The 9,352-nt window shown below is 33.6% G+C and overlaps 1 long non-coding RNA gene across 1 annotated transcript; it reads left to right on the forward strand.

Moving 5' to 3' along the window:
• The first annotated feature begins 7,227 nt into the window (after nucleotides 1-7,227).
• On the forward strand, nucleotides 7,228-7,663 carry LOC145028977 (uncharacterized). The gene is made up of 2 exons (XR_013676296.1): nucleotides 7,228-7,283; nucleotides 7,397-7,663. It is a non-coding gene; the product is annotated as an uncharacterized LOC145028977 (long non-coding RNA).
• Nucleotides 7,664-9,352: the final 1,689 nt, after the last annotated feature.

Here is a 9,352-nt window from a genome sequence, read left to right on the forward strand (position 1 = left end):
ATATATATATATATATATATATATATATATATATATATAACGCTGATGATTTATCTTATCTATAAAGATGATGTACGTCCCACAATGCTTGGTGTTAAGAAGAGTGATCACTTTTTTACTCTATAAAATAAAAGAAAGCTTAATTCTTTCCCGCAAGTATCACAATTTTCCTTCTATCAACGATCCTCAATTACAATAATAATACAAATTAGAAAGATTTAAAGAGCTATAGAAACTTCCATACCCAAGTGAAAAACATATTGTAATTACAACAAACACTAACCAACAACTTATTACATCATATGAAGGTAAAAAAATATGAAGTATAGAAAATATTTATATCTTTTGAGAGATAAACATATTACACAACTTACTTAACATATTGTAATTACAACAGAGGCTAACCAACCAACATTTGCAAGCTAAAAATGACTACAAAACATTAACTACCAAGGGTAATTATCAGAATCCCCCCTCCCTCTTAAATGAGTTTAGTGAAGCGCATCTCTAACCCCCGTTAGCATTCCATTTAGCAGCCTTGTTTGTAGCAACATCTTTACTGCAAATTGAGTTATTGCTACAACTCCTTTTTTAGCCTAAGAAGATTATATATATTAGTACTTCCTTTTAATCACAAAGTGACATGAAATTGCATTCCACCATATCCTCTCCATAAGTATCGGAATATATCACCATTATTGACATTTTCAAGAAAAAAAAAACTAAATCACAAACATGAAATAAAAATACATAAAATATCATAAAGCAAATAATTAGATGTGTTAGAAATTGAACAACAAACATGCGTAACTATACATTCAATAAGATTGAATTTTAGACAAATCAAAATTGCAAAGAAACGAAGAAATACATGTCATCCCAAAAAAGGGCTAAAAACTCTAATTATTAACTAAATTTTTAAAAGTAATTTAAGAGGTTGATATTATGATTCCAATATTATGCATCGTCATTCAAGACTATCATATGAACCATGATGTCATAATAGATTTAATGAAGACTACCTGTCACCACTATTACCTGTAATAATCGTACATGGAACTCGAATTTTAATTTCTTTTTTTAATATTATATCACTATGGGACAAACATCACTCACCGACTGCAAAACCAAAAAAAAAAATCTCATCTTTGTCTAAAAAATAGAGAAGAATCAAAAAACATATATATGATTTACAAAAATTCAAATCAACTTTTGGTCATTGTTTCATACATACCACGTTTATGAAGTTAGACACATATAGAATTGATTAAAAAAAGGCATTACACTCCTCAGAGATAGATCAAATGGTTTCTCTATCCATAAGAAAGTTCTCAATATATGCTCATTTTATACCTGATGAGTCTCAAAATGAGACATGAATGGGTAGTCAAGAATGAGACATTTTAAGTGCTTAAAGGTTGTGTCTGCTTTAGGAAAAAGGTAAAATCTATTAAGTAAGAAGAATTATGGGATGGATGCATGTATATGTATGTGATATGTATTAGATCAACAAATACGGAGGAAGCAATCCCAAAATCATCAATATTACAATTTGACGGAAGTTAACAAAATCAATGCTACTGCAATTTGAATAAAAATTCTTATATGCTTAACTGAACATGTCCATATGAATATATATATCGATAGAGGTTTATGAAATAGGATATTAAGGAAGAAAGTTTTAATGATACCTTATAAAAAAACTAGTAGTCCATGAACCTTAATTGGAGAGTTTTGGATTTACATTGGGAAAAAACTTAAAGGGGTAGAAAAAGGATAGAGACAGATGAAAAAGAAGCGAGTAAATAAATTTCTTGACCGTACCTATACTCAAAAGTCAATAGCCAACAACCAAAATTCCCATTAACACGAAATCCTTCGTCCCAACACCAAAAGGTGAATCATTTTTTTTTTATTCTGTAACATAGTTGGGATGATTTCCAACAACAACAAGTCCAAATGACGAAACCCCTTCTCCTTCCTTTGACTCACATCCATCCTGTTTCTTGAACAACATTCATAACGTACAAGATTGAGTTTTATAAAAAAGATTAAATGCCCGAAAAATAAAATCAAAATGGAGAGAATCAATGTCAAATCTTACTTCAAGGTAGGTCTTTGTTAGATTTCATTTCTAGGTAATTAGGGACGGGATTAATGATTGAAAAGCCCTAAAAATAGGAAACCCCAATATCGTTCGTGTTCATCGAAAAGCCCTAATATCATTTATTTTGCACTTTTTACTGGAAGCATGTGGCTATAATGGTGAAATGCCTTTAGCCAAAGAAGTAAAATACGAATAGAGGGTTGTAGATGCACTTTCAAAAGGAAATTATATGGTTAAGATATCATAAACAGAGAAGTGAAATACTTTTAACCAGGAATTGCCCCAACATAGAGCAGAGAGATGAAATCGTAGTTGGTCACAGGATCGTAAAAATTGTAGAAAGCAATCACGCACTTAAAATAGTTGATTACCTATTTCCCTCTTTCGTTTAAAACAAAACACAAAGAAGCGTCAACCAACAAACATCATAACGGAAAATGAAAAGAAAAAAAATAGGAGGATACACATACCGAGAGATATTTATGGTGAGAGAAGGTTTGAACTCGAGATCTAATCGCCATCACTTGCGATGAAATCTGTTTAGATATAGAGAGATAGATGAAGAAATATATGACTGATTACAATATATCAATAATGAGGCAATACAAATGGTAGAGCATCGCGGCAGAAGCGTTAAACGGATTTAGATGTTATGGATTTTATAGAAAGAGCCGTGGATGATGGATTTAGGCTTTTTGGTGAAGAAGATATATGTATAAGTATGTGAACCCTAAATGTGAGGAAAATTAGCAGAGTAGCCAAGATTAAGGGAATAAAGGTCGAAAGTACATTAATTTGATAGAATTGTTTTTTTTAAAAAGAAGTATGTTTCACCTAGTTGTACATTGTGTTTATATATTTGTACCTCTTAATTTTCAAGAAAGAGGCAATATGTTTAATAATATAGTATATATATATATATATATATATATATATATATATATATATATATATATAACGCTGATGATTTATCTTATCTATAAAGATGATGTACGTCCCACAATGCTTGGTGTTAAGAAGAGTGATCACTTTTTTACTCTATAAAATAAAAGAAAGCTTAATTCTTTCCCGCAAGTTTCACAATTTTCCTTCTATCAACGATCCTCGATTACAATAACAATACAAATTAGAAAGATTTAAAGAGCTATAGAAACTTCCATACCCAAGTGAAAAACATTTTGTAATTACAACAAACACTAACCAACAACTTATTACATCATATGAAGGTAAAAAAAATATGAAGTATAGAAAATATTTATATCTTTTGAGAGATAAACATATTACACAACTTACTTAACATATTGTAATTACAACAGAGGCTAACCAACCAACATTTGCAAGCTAAAAATGACTACAAAACATTAACTACCAAGGGTAATTATCAGAATCCCCCCTCCCCTTTAAATGAGTTTAGTGAAGCGCATCTCTAACCCCCCTTAGCATTCCATTTAGCAGCCTTGTTTGTAGCAACAACTTTACTGCAAATTGAGTTATTGCTACAACTCCTTTTTTAGCCTAAGAAGATTATATTTTAGTACTTCCTTTTAATCACAAAGTGACATGAAATTGCATTCCACCATATCCTCTCCATATGTATCGGAATATATGACCATTATTACCATTTTCAAGAAAAAAAAACTAAATCACAAACATGAAATAAAAATACATAAAATATCATAAAGCAAATAATTAGATGTGTTAGAAATTGAACAACAAACATGCGTAACTACACATTCAATAAGATTGAATTTTAGACAAATCAAAATTGCAAAGAAACGAAGAAATACATGTCATCCCAAAAAAGGGCTAAAAACTCTAATTATTGACTAAATTTTTAAAAGTAATTTAAGAGGTTGATATTATGATTCCAATATTATGCATCGTCATTCAAGACTATCATATGAACCATGATGTCATAATACATTTAATGAAGACTACCTGTCACCACTGTTACCTGTAATAATCCTACATGGAACTCGAATTTTAATTTCTTTTTTTAATATTATATCACTATGGTACAAACATCACTCACCGACTGGAAAACCAAAAAAAAATCTCATCTTTGTCTAAAAAATAGAGAAGAATCAGAAAACATATATATGATTTGCAAAAATTCAAATCAACTTTTGGTCATTGTTTCATACATACCACGTTTATGAAGTTAGACACATATAGAATTGATTAAAAAAAGGCATTACACTCCTCAGAGATAGATCAAATGGTTTCTCTATCCATAAGAAAGTTCTCAATATATGATCATTTTATACCTGATCAGTCTCAAAATGAGACATGAATGGGTAGTCAAGAATGGGACATTTTAAGTACTTAAAGGTTGTGTCGGCTTTAGGAAAAAGGTAAAATTTATTAAGTAAGAAGAATTATGGGATGGATGCATGTATATGTATGTGATATGTATTAGATCAACAAATACGGATGAAGCAATCCCAAAAACATCAATATTACAATTTGACGGAAGTTAACAAAATCAATGCTACTGCAATTTGAATAAAAATTCTTATATGCTTAACTGAACATGTCCATACGAATATATATCGATAGAGGTTTATGAAATAGGATATTAAGGAAGAAAATTTAAATGATACCTTATAAAAAAACTGGTAGTCCATGAACCTTAATTGGAGAGTTTTGGATTTACATTCGGAAAAAAACTTAAAGGGGTAGAAAAAAGGATAGAGACAGATGAAAAAGAAGCGAGTAAATAAGTTTCTTGACCGTACCTATACTCAAAAGTCAAGAGCCAACAACCAAAATTCCCATTAACACGAAATCCTTCACCCCAACACCAAAAGGTGAATCATTTTTTTTTATTCTGGAACATAGTTGGGATGATTTCCAGCAACAAGTCCAAATGACGAAACCCCTTCTCCTTCCTTTGACTCACATCCATCCTGTTTCTTGAACAACATTCAAAACGTACAAGATTGAGTTTTATAAAAAAGATTAAATGCCCGAAAAATAAAATCAAAATGGAGAGAATCAATGTCAAATCTTACTTCAAGGTAGGTCTTTGTTAGATTTCATTTCTAGGTAATTAGGGACGGGATTAATGATTGAAAAGCCCTAAAAATAGGAAACCCCAATATCGTTCGTGTTCATTGAAAAGCCCTAATATCATTTATTTTGCACTTTTTACTGGAAGCATGTGGCTTTAATGGTGAAATGCCTTTAGCCAAAGAAGTGAAATACCAATAGAGGGTTGTAGATGCACTTTCAAAAGGAAATTATATGGTTAAGATATCATAAACAGAGAAGTGAAATACTTTTAAACAGGAATTGCCCCAACATAGAGCAGAGAGATGAAGTCGTAGTTGGTCACATGATCGTAAAAATTGTAGAAAGCAATCACGCGCTTAAAATAGTTGATTACCTATTTCCCTCTTTCGTTTAAAACAAAACACAAAGAAGCGTCAACCAACAAACATCATAACGGAAAATGAAAAGAAAAAAAATAGGAGGATACACATACCGAGAGATATTTATGGTGAGAGAAGGTTTGAACTCGAGATCTAATCGCCATCACTTGCGATGAAATCTGTTTAGATATAGAGAGATAGATGAAGAAATATATGACTGATTACAATATATCAATAATGAGGCAATACAAATGGTAGAGCATGGCGGCAGAAGTGTTAAACGGATTTAGATGTTATGGATTTTATAGAAAGAGTCGTGGATGATGGATTTAGGCTTTTTGGTGAAGAAGATATATGTATAAGTATGTGAACCCTAAATGTGAGGAAAATTAGCAGAGTAGCCAAGATTAAGGGAATAAAGATGGAAAGTACATTAATTTGATAGAATTGTTGTTTTAAAAAGACGTATGTTTTAGCTAGTTGTACATTGTGTTTATATATTTGTACCTCTTAATTTTCAAGAAAGAGGCAATATGTTTAATAATATAGTAAAGATAATAATAATAATAATAATAATAATAATAATAATAATAATAATAACGGAATTATAAGTGGTCAAAAGCTATTGTAGACAACGATAGAACGGATGAGGCATTCCCGGCCGGTTGGTATTGTCGTTGGTTATATCTATGGAAGATGCGGGATCAAGTCCCACCACCCCCAATTTTTTTTTACTTTTTTTGGCATTTTGGAGTTTAGGGTTTCAATACTTTCGTCCGCCTCCATTTAGAGGGATCCATCTACGAATTTTTTCATTCTCCCGCTTCTCTCTATCTCCCTCACGATTCGTTTTCCCTCTTCTCTCTCACTTATCTTATAGTCTTCTAGGTTACTTCCAATCGACATTGATTTATGATCGTTTTTATCATTGATTTTCAATTTTCATCGATGCCGATCAATAGCAAGCAGCGAGCCTGCGTGCGACGACCAGCGACCAGCAACAGCAAGCAGCGACCAACAACAGCAACCAGCGACCCTTCTTTCTTCAATCGATCGACGACCCCTTCATTGATTTTCATACCTCGTACAAGAAACAATCACAGGTCTGACTTTTTTGAAATTAATAATGGACCTCTTCTCAGAATCGATCACATCTTTCTTTCTCTCTATTTTTTCTTGAAATTGATCATAGGTTTTATTGTTTGTACTATTAATCTGATTTTGTGGTAATTTCTTTGTACTGTTAATCTGATTTTGTGGTAATTTGTATTCTTGAAATTGATTTCTGATTTGTTTTCAAATTTGAGCTTATGTGAACTTTTAGAATATGACTTTTTTGCTAATCTGTGCTCTTGAAATTGTTTGTACTTTTTTTATGTCAGTTTTTTGAGATGGGAAGACATGAGCCATCAGGGCCTTGGATATAACATAAAAGAGCTGGTCAACAGGTCCCCTCTTGATTCATAAATTTCATTGCAAGCTAATATAGGGTAGTATTTGGTATGATTGAGTTAAGGAGGGAATGAAACATGAATGAGAAATTTTAAAGATTGACTTTTGATTTGTTGTTTTAGTTAAGTAATTAGTACTTTGGAAAAGTGTACCACATTGTAGTAATGTACTTTTTTGGTATAATATTGGCATATTGCATTCTTTTACGCCACTGCTGTACACTAAATCTTTTTAAGCGAATCTCTAGACTAAAACATACTTATTTATTGTAGTGAACTTTGTCTTGTGTTGTAAGTGGTTACAATTCATCATTATCGAAACAAAAGGCAAATGAAGTTTTGAGATTAAAAGTTAAGTATATTGCTTTAAGTATTATAAAAAAATGCATTGTTATAATAAACTAAAGTACATTGCTATTATTGTTTAAGTATTGAATTGTGTTACAATTTTTTTGGGTTGATAGGTTGTGTGCAGAAGTTTCTACCATGGAACAACAACAACATTTGAAAGAACAAATGGAAATGGTTATGTGGATGCTGAATATGTCTGGAAATCAACCCGATGCTCCCCCCATAATCCAACTTAGGACAATTGATAAGTATTTTGGAACAATTGAATTTGTAAACACTTGATATTGTTTGTTTGTTTTGTTAGTGCTTACTTTTGTATGGTATTTTGGATGACGGAATGAAATGTGTCAAACTTGGTATTAGGGACGTTTTTTGATGTATTTTATATGGTTTTTGGGACAAATCTGAATTGAATGTGGTATTTGACAAAAAAATTGGAAGATTTTAAATTAATTTTTTTAATAAAAACGAAGCTAGCTACGAAATAGCTACGGATTTCCGTAGCTATTTAGGTCCGTAGCTATTGCGTAGCTATGTGCATCCGTAGCTATTCCGTAGCTATTTAGGTCCGTAGCTATTTAGCTCCGTAGCGATTCCGTGGGAATTCCGTAGCGATTCCGTGGGAATTCCGTAGCTATTTATTTTCGTAGCTATTCCGTAGCTATGGTAGCTACGGAATTTTCCGTAGCTATTCTGTAGCGGTTCCGTAGCTATAATTTAGCCACAGGCCATTATGCTACAGCCATTTTTCCGTAGCAATTATGTAGCTCTCCGCTTATTGCTACAGAATAGAAACGGATTGTGCCGTAGCTATCGATCAAGTTTTCTAGTAATGTTTTGATGGAGGAAAGGAAAGTGTTCTTCAGAGAATTTTGAAAGAGTTGGAAATGAATTATGTGTGTATGTGTGTCTACTTTTGTCCAAGAGTAAGAGAGAAGAAGAAGAGAGATGAGGTTGCGTGGGAACATGAGAGGCTTTGGATGTTTAGAGTGTAACGTGCCTAGTTATCCACTAAATAAAAATGAGGTGGCACCACACATGTAACAACCAAAAATTTCAACAAAATTTAAACTTTTCAAAAGCAACCCATTTTAATAATGTTATTACAAAAGGGTTTTCAATACATTTATTATCAGAGTATTCCCAGAACCATATTGATAAAACAAAAACTCGAGGAGCGGTACGATCACGCCTTTGCCTTGCCACAGTCTCCTGAAGAACCTGAAAAACATTAAACCACAACTGTAATCCCGAAAGCTTAGTAAGATACCCCCCCAAATACCAACCATATATACCATACACATAACATGCTATATTATATCGAATCACAGAACAGCCATGCATATCGGGTCCACTGTGTGACTGGTCCGCCGCACTGGCCCACAGTCCACCTGGTCCACCCTCCGCGTCTTGCCATATACATCAAGTCTGCAGTGTGATTGGTTCGCCCGAACCGGGCCTTCAATCCACCTGGTCCACTCTCTGAGTCTACAGTAGGACTGGTCCGCCCGCACCGGGCCTTCAGTCGGCCTGGTCCCCTCTCCGAGTCTATAGTATGAGTGGTCCGCTCGCACCGGGCCTTCAGTCGGCCTGGTCCACTCTCCGAGTCTCAGTACGTCTGGTCCGCCCTCGTGGGGCCTACAACCTATCCTGACCGCTCGCTCGGCCTTCGGAATAACCAGTTCGCCTTGGGTATGTTGGCCTACAGCACAAAGCAGGTCCCGCCTCAACCAAACCCCAGTCAAACAACCATGAGCACATAAACATATAATCACATAACAATTCATATTCAATCAAACCGATCTAGCAGATCACGTAACACAACATACTCTAAGCAAGATACCGACCTAACCGGTCACTAGCATAACATCATCCTATATACCAGGATATCGACCTTAACCAGGTCTTTAACGAATACCATCCTAACTACCAGGATGCAAACATAGTAAAGCAGCAACATAACAACAATACCCGGATGACAATCCGATAAAGGGCCGGCCTTGGTGCCTTAGACCCTGTTGATATAGTGAGGATAACTCACCTCACAACTGTTGACTGGAAAGATAAGA

Source organism: Lactuca saligna, chromosome 2 (genome assembly GCF_052625555.1).
Source record: "Lactuca saligna cultivar CGN05327 chromosome 2, ASM5262555v1, whole genome shotgun sequence".
Classification (NCBI taxonomy): domain Eukaryota; kingdom Viridiplantae; phylum Streptophyta; class Magnoliopsida; order Asterales; family Asteraceae; genus Lactuca; species Lactuca saligna.